Raw genomic sequence first — 15,650 nt, forward strand, 5'->3', positions numbered from 1 at the left:
GGAACCCTGAGCCTTGGGGGTCCAGATACAGGCAAGCTGGGAGCCTGATTCAACCCCTGGGCCTCAGATTCCCCACCTCTGCCATGAAGACTTCATGGTGGAAGTGCCACCTGCCTGTATAAACTTTCAATTGGTAGAAACCCAATGAGACACTCATGGATGGCACCAAGTAAGCAGCATAGTCAAATGACAGCAAACTGATCAGCAAACTGATATCAGAAGTTAAGCCAACTACCAAAGAGTAGTACTTCACCTATTTGACTTCAATTGCAATGAATTCTAAACTCTTATAACCATTCTCTCAAAAGATTCATCGCAGATTAGTTCTGACAAGTAGGATGGATAACCTTTCCCTTTGTTTCCATAGCATTTAATATCAAATTCAGTAATGGCTTCAAGAATATCTAGGTAATTTCCATTCTGAGAAAAGCTGATCACTTCCTTCCTCCCTCCTTCCCTCCCTTCCTCCCTTCCTCCCTTCTTTTAAATGCTAAACTGTTCAGCAAGAAGCTTAACAACTGTCACAATGTTCCTTAATACTTTCTTCCAACCATGTTCAGTTGATGCAATTCTTGCCCTGTGTACCAGCCATATTACCATTACACTGCAATGTTCAACACTATTTTCATAAGAACAAATCTTCTCTGGTATCATTTTGTCCTGTTAATAAGGCTGGGGGCTATGGAGGTGTTAAGATTGCTAGGCAATGAGAAGAGTTTTCACATACAACAGAAGATCCCTCTTGTGGATTTAGAATTCATCAACACTCTCCATTTGGTAGTTTTTGTTCAAGAAGAGAGGAGAGAGACTGTTTCTGATTGATACTGCAGCTTAGAGGCTGTAAGGTTTGTCATTAGAACTCTAAAAATAGCATAAACTTTTCTCAATACACTTAATATGAAACTCCCCCTCAAAGAAGGCTATTTGGTCACGACAGTGGGATTCTCTCCTCTTTATCCCTGCTATTCTTTCTACCTTCTCTTTGGTTAAGTGGAAGGAAAAGTGGGTCATCTCTTTTATGATTACTTTTGTTCTGGATGTCAGGAAAGCTTGTCTGGTCTTCTGCTCTCTCCCAAGGGAATAAGTTCATATTCATATTTTCACCTTTATGATTGTTTTCCCAGCAAGATGATCCAGCATCTTTGGCAGGCGATTCTGAAGCAGTACCAGCAAAGAAAGCGGTAATACATATGGGCAACTTGCTTACAATTTTCTCTCTTTCTAATGCATCTCTTCTTTTTGATGCTTTGCTTGGAAATTATTGATCACATATTTCATTGGAGTGGGGTGAAAACAAACTGCTGTGCTGTCCTTAGCAACCAGTGATCAGCTGCTAGCATCACCAGTTTGCAACCTCATCCCCAGCAACTGAAAATCTGAAAGATATTAAACTTCAACTATGAAAGCTTCAGAAGCTGTGCCTAAATCACTGTCAGCAGGGGCATGAATGATAGTTCTTCTTCGAGTGGCCCCGTGGGTGCTCCACTCTAGGTGTCGGGTCCCGTCCCGGTGCCGCAGCTCGGAGACTTTTCATAGCCGTGCCCCGCCGGCTCGCTCATGCGTGGTTCAGCAGGGTAGCGTTCGCGCCTTTGATCAGCCGCGCACGAGCCGGCAACCGTCAGTTCCTCTCAACCGCCTCAGGTCGCGGTCGGAGCTCCCTGATTTCTCTTCACTGATGGTTTCTTTAGATAGTTCTCCACTGTAAATAGTTAGAGTCAGTTAAAGTTAGTGTTAGTCGTGTTCCTTTTCTTGTTCTCTCTGTAAAAAAAAAAAAAAAAAAAAAGAAGAAGAAACTTCTCACAAGACTTCGGCGAAAGCCGCCTCACAGTGCTGGTGAAATTGACTACCCGGGGGATTACACAGGCATCCCTTACTTTTGGTGGCAATGCCTGGCTCAACTGGGTTCAAAAAATGTTTAAAGTGCCGTGAAGCCATGCCAACGGCTGACGGCCATGACACTTGTATCAGGTGCCGGGGGGAAACTCATGTCCCTGACAAGTGCACTCATTGTAGAAAATTAACTTCAAGAGCCGAAGGGAGCGGGAGATGAAAGTCAGGATGTTAATGTTTGACAAGGCTCTGCAGCCTGATCCGATCCCTCCTGCAGCCACAAAAGCCTCGGGGCATAAGAGGAGAGCGGCTTCTCCGGGGTCGGCTCTCTCCAAGTCAACAAAGCCATCCCCGACGCGTTCTCTCCCTGCGGCAGCCACAGCGTCGGCAGGAGCTTCCAAGGAGACCCCCCGGAGTTCTGGTAACCCTGCTGGGGCTGATAGGGGAGAACCCCCGCTGCCCAGAGGGAGATCGGCTTCAGCGCCGACATCGGGAGCGGCAGCGCAGCTGGCCGACAGGTCTGCACCGGCTTCAGCAGCGCGCTCCCTGAAACTGACAAACACGCCGGGACTGCAACTGACCAGCCTCTCCGCACCGGCTTCAGCAGCGCCTGATGCATCGGTGCCTATCCTGCCTGCCCCAGCGTCGACATCGCCCCCTCCAGCACCGCCTGAGCCAGAACCGGCTGATGCTTCAGGGCCGGCACCGTTGTTAACCACGGCACCGGACGTACCACAACAGCTGACTTCTCCAGCACCGCTTCACTTTCATTCGGTGCCTGGCTCCCCCATGCGTCTGGGGATGGATGGGGCTTCTACACCTAGAAAGTCACTATCCAAGACTCATTATAGGGACAGATCCCTTTCTCCAGCTGTTTCATCGGGAATTCATGATCGCTATCGTATTTACATATCTCCTTCATGAATTGGGCGCAGCCGCCATGACTACAGGGATGCAGTGTACTTAGACACACATCGGTCCCGTTCACCCTCCCGTTTTTCGAGGTACGGGTCTGTTAGACGTTCTCCATACCGCGTCTACTATATCCATCATGATAGTGCACGTTCCTCTCGGCACTCCTCCCCGTCGCGCTCCGAGCGCTATTATGACCGCTATCATAGATCATATTATGATCGTCCCCAACGTGACTATACTCCATCATCACGCAGAGGATCTTCCTGCGTCCGCCAATCACCCACAGCGAAATACTTACCTCACCAATCACAGCCATTACATTCGCCTTCTCCAGCTAAGAGTCCAACGATCCAGCTGGACCAATCTGAACCCGAAGAGGGACAGTTGTCTGAAACAGAGGACCCTAAGCCAGGGACTCCTCCAGCAGACTGTTCCTCGTCTTCCCTGGATGAGGCGATATGCCTGATTGACATCTCTCCGCTGGATGATCTGAAACACTTTCAGGATCTCTTCAAACGAGTGGCAGGCACGCAAGAAATACAGCTGGAGGATGTTCCAGTTAAGAAACATCGCCTCTTGAAAAACCTTCGTCCACAACAACATGCAAAGGTCGCATTACCAATCGATGATGCAATAATGGAAGTGGCGGATGAGATATGGCAAACCCCAACATCGGTTACCCCTACGAGTAAGAAGGCTGACAAGAAGTATTTTGTTCCAGCAAAAGGCTTGGACTTTTTATTCAATCATCCCCAACCTAATTCGTTGGTAGTAGACGCGGCTCAACGTAGGAATAAGGCGCCACAATACAGAAATACCCTTTCAGACAGGGAGAATAAAAAATTAGATATTTTTGGCAGGAAAGTCTACTCCTCAGCCACGCTGTTGTTACGAATTGCAAACTACTCAGCCCATCTATCGAATCATAATTTCGATAATTACTCGAAGTTAACAGAGCTGTTACACCATCTGCCAGACAGCAAAAAGCCACTCCTGAAAGCAATAGTTCAAGAAGGATACGCATCATGTAGTACTGCACTACAGATTGCCATAGATGTGGCTGACACAGCAGCTCGAGCCGCTGCTACAGGTATAGCCATGAGGCGATCATCTTGGCTTTCATCGGCAGGGGCTCCAAAGGAGTTGCAAAATAAGGTCGAGGATCTGCCGTTTCACAAACTAAAACTCTTTGCGGCAAATACTGATGAGGTTCTCCATTTGGGGAAAGATTCCCGTACAACTCTACGTACGCTTGGGATGTACACTCACTCCTTCAAATGCAGACATTATTTCCCTTATCAACGGAGATATGATTTCAATTTTGCTAGACAGCAGACACGTCCCTTCGACAACCAGCGCCCTAAACAGCGCCCTCAACGCAAGCAGCCACAGCAGAATCGTACAGCTAATCAGTCATCGACTAAGCAGCAAATTTGACTTCATTGTCGAGGACGCAAGCCAACTACCTTTAATCAACACGGAAAATCATCATCTTTTTCAACATCACCTACGTTCTTTCTATCACCGGTGGTCTGCAATCACCACGGACAGATGGGTACTAGAAGAAGTTCGGTCCGGCCTCTCCATCCCTTTTCTCTCTATTCCCCCTACCACTCCCCCTCCCCCGTCCCTTTTCAGGGACCCCTCTCACGAGAAACTGTTGAAGCAGGAAGTTCAACGCTTGCTCGCCATCGGAGCAATAGAGGGCGTCCCCAAACAGTTCTGGGGAAGGGGGTTTTACTGCTGATATTTTCTCACCCCAAAGAAGTCGGGAGGTTGGAGACCCATTCTAGACCTTCGAAAGCTGAACTGGTACCTTCGAAGGCTCCGTTTCAAGATGGTAACCTTATCAACCATCATTCCGTCGTTGAACAAAAAGGATTGGTTTGCAGTCCTCGATTTGCAGGACGCCTACTTCCACGTAGAGATTCACGTGGCACACAGACGTTTTCTTCGTTTCCAGTTGGGGAGCGAGCATTATCAGTACAGGGTCCTACCATTTGGTCTAGCATGTGCTCCGAGAGTTTTCACCAAGACATTAGCGGTGGTCGCGGCCCATTTATGCAGACTGGGGGTGACAATATTTCCTTACTTAGACGATTGTCTCCTCAGGGGTGCAACGTATATGGAAACATGTCACATGGTCCGGACAGTATCCAACAAATTTGCAGCTCTGGGCCTCCTCATAAACTCAAAGAAGTCATCGTTAGTTCCCTCCCAGAGCCTGATGTTCATAGGTGCGCGACTCGATTCAACTGCAGCGCGAGCATACTTACCACTAGAACGTTTTACAGCAATCAAAGAGCTGGTACACACCGTGGTGCATGCTCCAACAATTCCCACACATGTTTGTCTGCAGCTGTTGGGACACATGGCCGCCGCAACCATTGTAGTGCGCAACCCAAGGTTACGTTTTCGTTGCCTCCAGCATTGGTTAGCCACGGTTTACATTCCGTCAAAGCACTCTGTCCACAGGCCACTAGTGGTGCCACGGTATGTCTGGGATTCCCTCCAGTGGTGGATCAACCCGGCCAATCTTCTCACGGGCGTTCCATTTCATCGACCACAACCCTCAACACAAATCACTACAGATGCCTCCCTTACAGGTTGGGGAGCTCACATGGGCAACCTTACGGTTCAGGGACGTTGGTCGACACAAGAGATGCTACTGCATATCAATGTGCTCGAATTAAGAGCGGTACGACATGCTTGCAAACATTTCCAAGTCCACATTCAGAATACAACGACCAGGATTTTAACGGACAATATGGCGACTATGTTTTATATCAACAAACAAGGGGGTGCCCGATCCCGTTCTCTTTGCGCAGAGAGCACTCGTCTATGGAATTGGTGTATTGCCAACAACACCGTTCTCACAGCATCCTACCTTCCAGGCATCGACAATTTAATAGCAGACTCTCTCAGCAGACGTTTTCCTCACGACTATGAATGGGAGGTACGTACGGACGTACTGACTCGTATCTTCGATCGATGGGGATTTCCAACAATAGATTTGTTCACAACAGAACTCAATTCGAAATGTCCCGCTTATTGCTCGAGAGCCGGAATAGGACGCCACTCCCTGGGAGATGCCTTTCTTCTCCACTGGGGCACATCGCTACTATACGCCTTTCCCCCGGTAGTGTTAATTCCCAGGGTTCTGGAAAAGATCAACATGGACGAAGCCCGGCTGATCCTTCTAGCACGGTCATGGGCTCGTCAGCCCTGGTTCTCAATGCTCCACCAGATGTCAGTGAGAGTGCCATATGCTCTGCCTCCTCTTCCGAATCTGTTGACCCAGGACAACGGAGCCCTCAGGCACCTGAGACCCGAAGTTCTACACCTCACCGCATGGATGCTTGCTGGTTCACCGACTTCGAACAATCATGTTCTCGGCGAGTCAAGGAGGTGCTGATGCACAGTCGAAAGGAGTCCACACGAACCGCTTATGCGGCTAAGTGGTCGAAGTTCCAAGCATGGTGTACGGACAACAATGTGGACTCTCGTTTTGCAACCCTACCCTGTATATTAGAATACCTCCTGCAGTTACATGACAAGGGCCTGGCTCTTGCATCTCTACGAGTGCACTTGGCAGCAATTAATGCCTTCCACCACAGGGATGGTGATTTTTCCTTGTTCGCGCACCCTACTACAAAAAGATTTCTGAAGGGGCTCTCGAACCTTCTCCCCCCGCGAAGGCCTCCTCCTCCCTTATGGAATTTGGATTTAGTCCTTCAAACTCTGACTCGTCCCCCTTTTGAGCCCCTAGCTACAGTGTCATTGCACCTACTTACTATCAAACTAGTATTCCTCCTAGCCATTACGTCGGCTCGCAGGGTGAGTGAGATAGCAGCTTTTATGGCCTCACCGCCCTATACAGTCTTTTCGAAGGAATCGGTGACACTGAGAGTCCATCTGGCGTTTATTCCAAAGGTTTCCTCTGACTTCCACATAAACGAGCCAGTGGTTTTACCATGTTTCTTCCCGAAACCCCACTCCTCATCACAAGCAGCACAGCTGCATACGCTGGATGTGAGGAGATCCTTAGGGTTTTACATTGACAGAACACGGGATTTTAGGAAAACAGACCGTTTACTACTATCATTAGCACGTCAGTCAAAAGGGCAACCACTAACTTCTCAGCGTAACTCGAAACTAATAGTTTCATGTATATCCATGTGCCATTCATTACGGGGGAAGCCTCTCCCTTCTCTTCCGAAAGCTCATTCAACTAGGGCAGTTGCTACTACTACAGCCTTCCTCAGTGGAGTGTCCTTTCGTGACATTTGCAGAGCGGCAACATGGTCGTCTAATGTGACTTTTATGAAGCACTACGCTATAGTTGATCAGTTTGCTTCAGATGTTTCTGTGGCTACGGCAGTTCTATACCGTGCTGGTAGTCTTGATTCCGGAGCGCCCTGATTCTGTTCCGTGTACTGCTCCGGAGTCACCTAGAGTGGAGCACCCACGGGGCCACTCGAAGAAGAAAAAGAAGTTACTCACCCTGTGAAGTAACGATTGTTCTTCGAGATGTGCCCCGTGGGTGCTCCACGACCCGCCTGTCCTCCCCGCTCCGGAGTTTTTCTCTCTTAATTTGTCTTTCAGATGAGCGGGTGAGAAGAACTGACGGTTGCCGGCTCGTGCACGGCTGATCAAAGGCACGAACGCTACCCTGCTGAACCACGCATGCGCGAGCCGGTGGGGCACGGCTATGAAAAGTCTCAGAGTCGCGGCGCTGGGACGGGACCCGACACCTAGAGTGGAGCACCCACGGGGCACATCTCGAAGAACAATCGTTACTTCACAGGGTGAGTAACTTCTTTTTTTGCTCTTTTCTTTTTAGTGGTAGTAGGAATATAATCAAAATCTCCTTTGTTTCAAGGATTGGAGGCCTTGGGAAAGCAGAAGGCCTGGGCTTGCTGCCCCCTCAGTTCCTCATCCCTTTAATCCAGCACTTCTTCTTGTTCGTTGGGCAGATGCCCTTTTGGGCCATCTGCTGACCTGTGAATTTTATTCCACCCTTTTGCTGAAAAGAAGTGGAAGCTGGAAGGTAAAGATAATCTGCCATGGGAGACCCTGTAATATTTGCTGTAAATCCTTGTGCACAGGTGACTAGGAAAATCCGTGAGGAAGTACAGTTCAGGTTCAGAGATGACATGCGAGGCAGTGTGAGGGAGTGTAAGGAGGCTCGGTGTTTCACACCCATGCGTCCAGTGAAACTTGTCAAGCTGCCTAGAGTGGCTTACTGCCATGTATGCCAACCCCAGGGCATGAATCCCAAACTGGCTGTGAGTTCTATACTTAGATTTCATCAATCACATAGCAAGTGTGAATTCCCCCAGCACTGTAACAGACTTGCCAGGAAGTCACAGAGAGTCCCCGTATCTACAAATTTGCCTTTGTAGTAGTCTGTGCCTTGCACCAATAATCGGGTTACTCCCAGTCCCAAAGGGCCAGTCACATATCCCAGAGCATTTGTGCCTTAGATCTCACATCAAAGACAAAGCCTATAGTGAATCCTATAATAAACTAGGAAATGTTTTATGAAAGTTATTTGCAAAATTAAAGCAGGTAAGCATACACAAATGAGTACAGGATGAGGTTTCAGAAAGGTAATGGATGCTATTCTAACATATAAGCTCTATATGTTCTTTAGGGCTAACCCACACTAAAAAGGCAATGGGTCTCTTGCTTATGCCTAGAAAGTTTCACCTATCAGGGTTCAAGCAGCATAGATATAAAATTCCTTTGGATCAGGGCTATTGATCTCCTTCCCACAGAGCTCCAGTTGTGATAGGATGAGCATTCATGGATGTCCTCTGTTCATGGGTGTAGAGACAACAATCAACCAAGTCCTTTGTTCACTGATGTTCCCCAGTGTCTGGTCTGATGTTTACAAACCTTATTTCATTGACCTCCTGTGGTCAACTCCTATTTCATACTTCCTTGTGTTCCTTTCCAGACTGTGGATTTTCCAGTTTGATAGCAAACATTCTTAGAATAACAGAGCAAACACTTACATATTACTTTGTAACACAGGATACTGCTATTATAAACAAGCCTCGTGGAACGAGGTGTACAGATAGATCGGAATGGCTACGTAGTTCGAACTATCTAGCCCGTGCTGCTCCACCAGCCTTGCTCTTTAAACTCCAGGAGATAGTTGAGGAAATTCTAGAAACGGTAATAGCTAAGGAATGTCTGCGGTTGATATGACATTCTGAATGATCAACCAGGCATAAAACACACTATAGTAGTTCTTACTTATGTAGGCAGCACCAAAACAACTTTTTAATTGCGGTTGTTCTCCAGAAAGTGACAATATAAAAATGGCAGCTTATTGCACAACTGATCCACTACTTTTATTAAGACTCCTATTTCATGACAAGGCCCATGGACAATTTGTTAGGACATATCGCCACTTGCCACACCAGAGATCAATCTTCTGGCATTTGATTTAATGGGTATAGTCAAGACCCATTAAATCAAGCGCTGAGAGTGACTCCAGTCAGCACTGGTACTCCTGGCAGTTTCGAGGACTAAGGGAAGCTGAGGGGTGCATTTGCTCACATCAGCCTCCCTCTGTGAAGATGGTTCCATACTTAGCTTAAGATAAGCCAACTCCAGCTACACACTTGGCCTTAGGGAGCAGCAGGCTTCTTACAACCACCCAGCTACAGAATGGGGCCTAAACATTCTTAGAGTTTGATGGTTTGATTTTAACTGTACTAGCCCCATAGAGGCAGCCAAGCTAAAAGGGAGTGAATTAGTCTAGTTCTTTTTGTTCATCATAGATATCTAGGGCTAGGAGAGATCTTAAGAGATCATCTTGCATTCCACCACTGGGAAGCAGGATAAGTATACCTAGTCCATCCCTATCAAATGTTTGTCTAACCTGTCTAATATGTCCTTTAAAACCTCTAATGCCAGATTCCACAATCTCCGTTGGTACCTTATTCCAGAGTTTAACTGTGCTTAGAGTTAAAGCTTTTCCTGGAATCCAACCTAAACCCCACTTGCTGCAAATTAACCCTTTTCCTTCTTGTCCTACCCCCAGTGGAAATGAATAGTTCTTATTCACCATCCCCTTTGTAAGATACTTTTATTTATCTGAGCAGTATTTTGACATCCCTCCTCCCCTGCCCCCCAGCCATCTAGTCTAAAAACTAAACATGCTCAATTATTTTAACTACCTTTCCTCATAGGTCATGTTATATCATTTATGTTGCTATCCTCTAGACTCTCTCCAATCTGTCTGTATCTTTCTTATAGTGGGGTGCCCAAAAGTGGAAACAGAAAGTGTAAATTAATGCACCTGAGAATGACATTTGCCTGGAATTTGACATCATCATCATCATCATCAATCACTATTTACAAAGCACCAGTCAGTTACACCTGTGCAAACTTGCAGTAGTCAGCGGGGCTGCATGTATGTTACTGCAAGCACGTAATTCAGCCTACAGAACCTTTCTGATTAGTGATGATGCACACAGCTGGAAAGAACCCAGTCTGAGTCTCAGCTTAGCTGTTCAGTTCGCAGGAACAGCGGTTACAAGAAGACATCGTCTCACCAGTAAAGTTAACCCATTACTGGGAATCATTCACAGAATCCCACTATGCCATTTCTACAGTCCCCCTTGCATTTTAAGGGTTTTACACCAATACTACAAAAACTTACTAATGGAGGAATTATTAAATACACTAAACAAACAATGTAACATTTTAATACAGGGCTGGATCCTCCAATAAATTCTAGCATTTCCTGCTTCATATAAATCCAATATTGAATTTTTTTTATCTAATGGAACTATTTTAAATTATACAAACTATCTCATCCCCTTTTTGGGGACGGGGGAGACAAAATGCAAACAAGGTAAGTATAAAAAACTTCAGGGTCCAGCTTTCAAAATTAAGCGTGGACAATCTAAGAAATTAACTTGGTGACCATTTACATGCACCTGTAACTTCTGAGCTGCCAAATCAGCCATGGTCACATGCCAACAAACAATTTGTGCCTGTGGATTGTGGCACTTTGCTTACACATGTTTGGCCAGCTCAACTCTGTGTGTGCAAGCACAGGCAGATAAACCATCTGTCCCCATCAATGCTCTTGCAGAGAAACCAGTGAATTCTCCCCCGTTATGAGGAGCAGCAGCCACGTAGAGTGGGAAGAGAGCTTATGCAGCCAACTTTGGGAAAACAAAGGGTCTGCTAGGAATGGCTGCATCCCTTCAGTCTCAGGGTGTACATGGGAAACAACTTGTCTTCTGGGTGATTTCTGGTTTCCCTGCCAACAGAGATGTCTCGATGGCTGTTGCACCATTAGTTCCCTCATTGTACCTGTGGGCTGTTGCCTGTTCTTAGCCACAGCAACTACTCTCCTGTCACTTCAGGAAAAGAGTCACTTGGCAGAATTCAACACACACAGTTTAACAGAAGGATTTCAGTTGTCTGAGAAGTGAGGATCGAAGATGACTTCTTTTAGTGGTCTGTGTCTCACATGATGGGATCAAGGGCTCATATAGGTCTTCAGTTTTAAAGCAGGATTCCCTACTCATGTCAATGGGGGTGTTCATTTTATTTAAAAGCAGATGGCATCACATGGTCTATAGCAAGGAAATACAGGATGGAAGTGGATTTCTAATATAACCCCTATTTTTGATCAGTTGAGCTGGCCTAACATCCTTCAGCTTTTGGGGAATAAAATAGCTTGAAAGAATGACAGTGTTAACATGCCAGAAATAAAAGAGAAGCAACATATTCATAGCCACTTCCTGATTAGCTAGAAAAATCACAGTCTGTCTATAGCAAAGCTTTTTCTTGCATGATTGATGATTTCCTGAAATGAAAAATGCACCGCACATGGATTTTTTTGGGAGTGTGACCTGAATTATACGAACAACGTGACCTCAGAGGAAGTGTTGGAAATTCCAGTGCAGAGTCAAGCTGTGCCACTGCTGTGGCTCTAATTTTCACTGATTCACCAGAATTGAAAAACCTCCTCCATGTCACACATTCAGAGTACCTTAGATTTGTTTCCTGTCAGTTTTTAAAGAAAATTCTTCTTGGTGGGGTAGGATTGTGCAGTGTGATTCCATGCAACAATAAAAACTCCCCTCCCTGTGTTAACATCTCCTTTTGCTTTTTACTTTGGCAGCCTCCAACTCAGAGTACAGTATATTATCCTGCTGATTATTAATAGGTTCCCTGCATTCTTTTCAGTACAGAACAATATAAAAATACAAGTGTGTACATTTTCCCCTGGGAGATAAATATGGCCTTTGAAAACATAAGTAGAAGGGTAAGAAAATTCTTCTCAAAAGTCAGAAAGGTAGCCACGTTAGTCTGTAACTTGAACTTCATCCGATGAAGTGGGTTTTGTCCATGAAAGCTCGTGAGACTGTATATTTTTCTTAGTCTCTAATCAGGTGCCACAGGACTGCTTGTTGTTCTCAAAAGGAAAATGAAGGTTTGGTGTTCTGATTTACAGGGACATTGTGTCAAGAATTCATGAATGCATTGTCTTTCACAAGCTTGGGATATTCTAGAGTGATGAGAACATATGTACCAAGCTATGGGTCAGCCAATACAAATAAGGCAAATACATACTACAGCATAGCAATACCATTCCATCATACCACATGGAGAGAATTAAAATCAGTAGGCTGAAAAGTAATGGCTAACTTAGAATTCCTGAACAACCATCAACATTTCGTGAGCTAAGGAAACACCCAATACAACTGTCAACAAAACACAGGTCCTAATTCCAAGATGAAACGAATCTAACCTATAAGCTGCAGGTTGGGGGTAAGTGGGGATACAGAGGCCTAGGCCCTGATCCTGCAGTAGACTGAATAAGCATCACTGAATTCCTGCCAGGGATAGAACTGTGTGGAAAATGGAATTTCTACCTCCTGGGAAATTCCAACATTTCAAAATTTGATCCCTCACTCCCAAGGAACTATCAAAATGATACAAGGAAGTGAGAAGGAATTGTTTAGAAATGTTTCCACTGAAAATGTAATTAGAATCAACACTCCCCATGCTGTCTTCTGACTCCACTAAAATGGCATTTTCCAAAGAAAGATGTGTTAAGCTCTAGGGGTATGTCTACACTACCCCCCTAGTTCGAACTAGGGGGGTAATGTATGCATACCGAACTTGCTAATGAAGCCCGGGATTTGAATTTCCTGGGCTTCATTAGCATAAAGCCGGCTCCGCCATTTTTAAAAGCCGGCTAGTTCGAACTAGGGTGGTAATGTAGTCAACCGGAGTTGCAAATGAAGCCCGGGCTTCATTTGCATCTTGTCGGGCGCCGCCATTTTAAAATGTCCTCTAGTTCGGACTCCGTGCCTCGTGGCTACACGCGGCACGAACTAGGTAGCTTGGTGTTTTCTTCCCTTTCATTGTTGTGCGAGTTTTTTGTACTTACTCATTTTCATGGAATGTTCAGATTCACCTGGCTCATTTCCATTATTCTGTCACTAGGTCAGTGTAGTGTTAGCAGTGAATATTCAGAGATGCTACTCAGTATGGCTGCTAGGGAGCATATAATAAGGAGGTAAGAATCCATGTACACAGGAAATAAAGACAATCTTACATTCACCCCACCCACAATGTCCTAGTATCCTGTAATTTCTACAGTAAGATATTTGGCATTCAAAGATCTGCGAATATTTGCTTTGTTTCTGAGTTTAAATATTTGCTTTTGAAGGCATTCGTCTCCTCAGTCTAGGGTGTGACACTAGTCCATACCATTTAAGTTATTAGGATCAGAATTAGGTCAGCAGTGAGCACTTCAACAAAATCTTACCCAACAGAAGTTATGTTATTGACATCAATGGGGAGGGGAGCAGATCCTTAAATCTAGACAAATCCCACTGGGTATTAATTTGCATTTGCAATATTGAAAACCCTCCACCTGTAAAGCACTAGGAAGGAAGAATATACACTTAGGAGTTCTCTCTCAATCTGAAAGGTGTCAGACAAGCTACTCATGAGTGTTTGCGTCCAGTGCTTTTTTATTAGTAACTTTATAGAAGGTAAACTGAACTGTGAACAGTATACATCATTTTCTTAAGTCAGTATTGAAACAGTGGCATGGACAAATCGGAAGGTAATTCAGCGCATCTTAGGGCAGTGTAAGCTTTGAGATTTGAATCTGGATTCTTCCTGCCCATCAGATGCCACTATGACTATGCTGCTGTTAAAGATCCATGGCTGGCCCATGCCAGCTGACTTGGGCTTATGGAGCTCACAGTAAGGGGCTGTTTAAATGTGATGTAGACCAGGGGCAGTGGGTGAAGGTAGGACTGGGGGAGTAAAGCCCCCAACCCCAATCCCAGGTCCCTGCACCCTATCATGGGAAGGTGGGCAGCATGTGGACCAAGCCTCTCTCACCCCAGAGCATGGGGAGGGCAGGTACTCAGGAGCAGCAACACTCCTCCCCCAGTATGCCTACTGTAAGTGTTCTGGAGCTGGAATATGGGTGGGCCAGGCTGGTGGTTTGGGAAGACAATGCCTTCCCCATCCTAGCATATCTACCACCCATGATGTAGACCAGGGGTGGGCAATCATTTTTTACCAGGGTCCACTTCAGAAATTTTTGAAGTGGCCCCGGGCTGCACCAGAAGGGGTGGGGCCATGACACTTTCCTGCTTCCCCATCCACAGACCATGATTTGTCTGGTGGTTGGGTAGCGAGAGTGAAATCTTTGCCTCCCCGATCCACAATGAGGGCTCATACCCCCCATCCTCAGGTTCCCTCTAGGCGCCCATGCCCCTGGCAGGGCGGGAGGAGACTGCACACTCCCCTACCCCCAAGCCCTGGTTGGCCTGAGGGCAGAAGGGGGAACAACAGGGCCTCCGCAGGCCGGATTGACCTGATTGATGGGCTGCATCCAGCCCACGGAGGCCCTTTTGCCTATCCCTAATGTAGACAGTCAGGCTAAGGCTGGAGTCTGGGCTCTAAGACTTACAGAGCTCTGGCCCTAATCCAAGTTAAAGAGCCCCTTAGCCTGAGCTCTGCAAACCCAAGTCAGCCTCATAGGCCAGCCACAAGTTTTTAATTGCCAAGTAGATCTAACCTTAGGGCACAAAAGAGGATCTGCCATCCCTGCCTGTCTTGCTGTTTCCTGGAATGGCTGCCTAGTAATTCTGTAATGTAGCCTTTTTTTTGTGAGGCTAGGTCATTGGCTATCGCTCAGCCCCCAGCAAGGCGGCGATCTGTGCATCGCTTTTTATCAGGTCCCTGGAGTATCAGGTAAGGCACCACTCCTGTTCTGAGTTCCTACCCAAAAACCTGGGATACTTTCTGTTTAGCACCTCCGTGAGCTTTATTTGCATTACCTTCACCTAACCACCGTCACAATCCCATGCAGCAACGCTTCGGGTTTCTCTTGTCCATCACCCTGAGATCTTAGTTCCCTGGGCTCTCCTGGCTTCCCCATTACACTTCCCTCCAGTGCTTTTGAATTACCCTTTCCACTAATGGGATTATTAGCTCATTAGTCCCTTGATTAGGTAATTAAGTACTTCACTTCTCTCTCAAGTCTTTTCTGGTGAAACTAATGAATGATTAGGTGATCATAGTGCTGATCAGCTACTAGCTGTCAGCACTGTCACACCTAGTCATAGGCTACTCCCTCATTGTGTAGGTGCTGTACAAACACAGACCAAAAGGACAGTCCAATTTCCAAGTGGTTTACCTTTTGGCCTGTCCAGAATGGCCCTATTGTGAGTTTAAAATCCTGCCAGCATAGCTTTTGGGCTTTGGGGCTTTTGGTACACACCAGGCTTGTCAAGATGCTGTCCCCAAGGAATGAGTTTATGAGTTACACTAGCTCTACAGAGTGCTTATTAAAGTTAGGCCAATGATTTTATTTGAATCAGACCATCTGACTCATC

At 46.2% G+C, this 15,650-nt stretch overlaps 1 long non-coding RNA gene across 3 annotated transcripts in view; it reads left to right on the plus strand.

Annotated features, from left to right (window-relative positions):
- Positions 1–15,650, plus strand: part of LOC112546177 (uncharacterized) — a 117,895-nt gene that overhangs the window by 78,976 nt on the left and 23,269 nt on the right. The gene's annotated exons all lie outside the window — the stretch shown is intronic.

This window comes from Pelodiscus sinensis, chromosome 5 (assembly GCF_049634645.1).
Source record: "Pelodiscus sinensis isolate JC-2024 chromosome 5, ASM4963464v1, whole genome shotgun sequence".
In the NCBI taxonomy this organism is placed as follows: Eukaryota; Metazoa; Chordata; order Testudines; family Trionychidae; genus Pelodiscus; species Pelodiscus sinensis.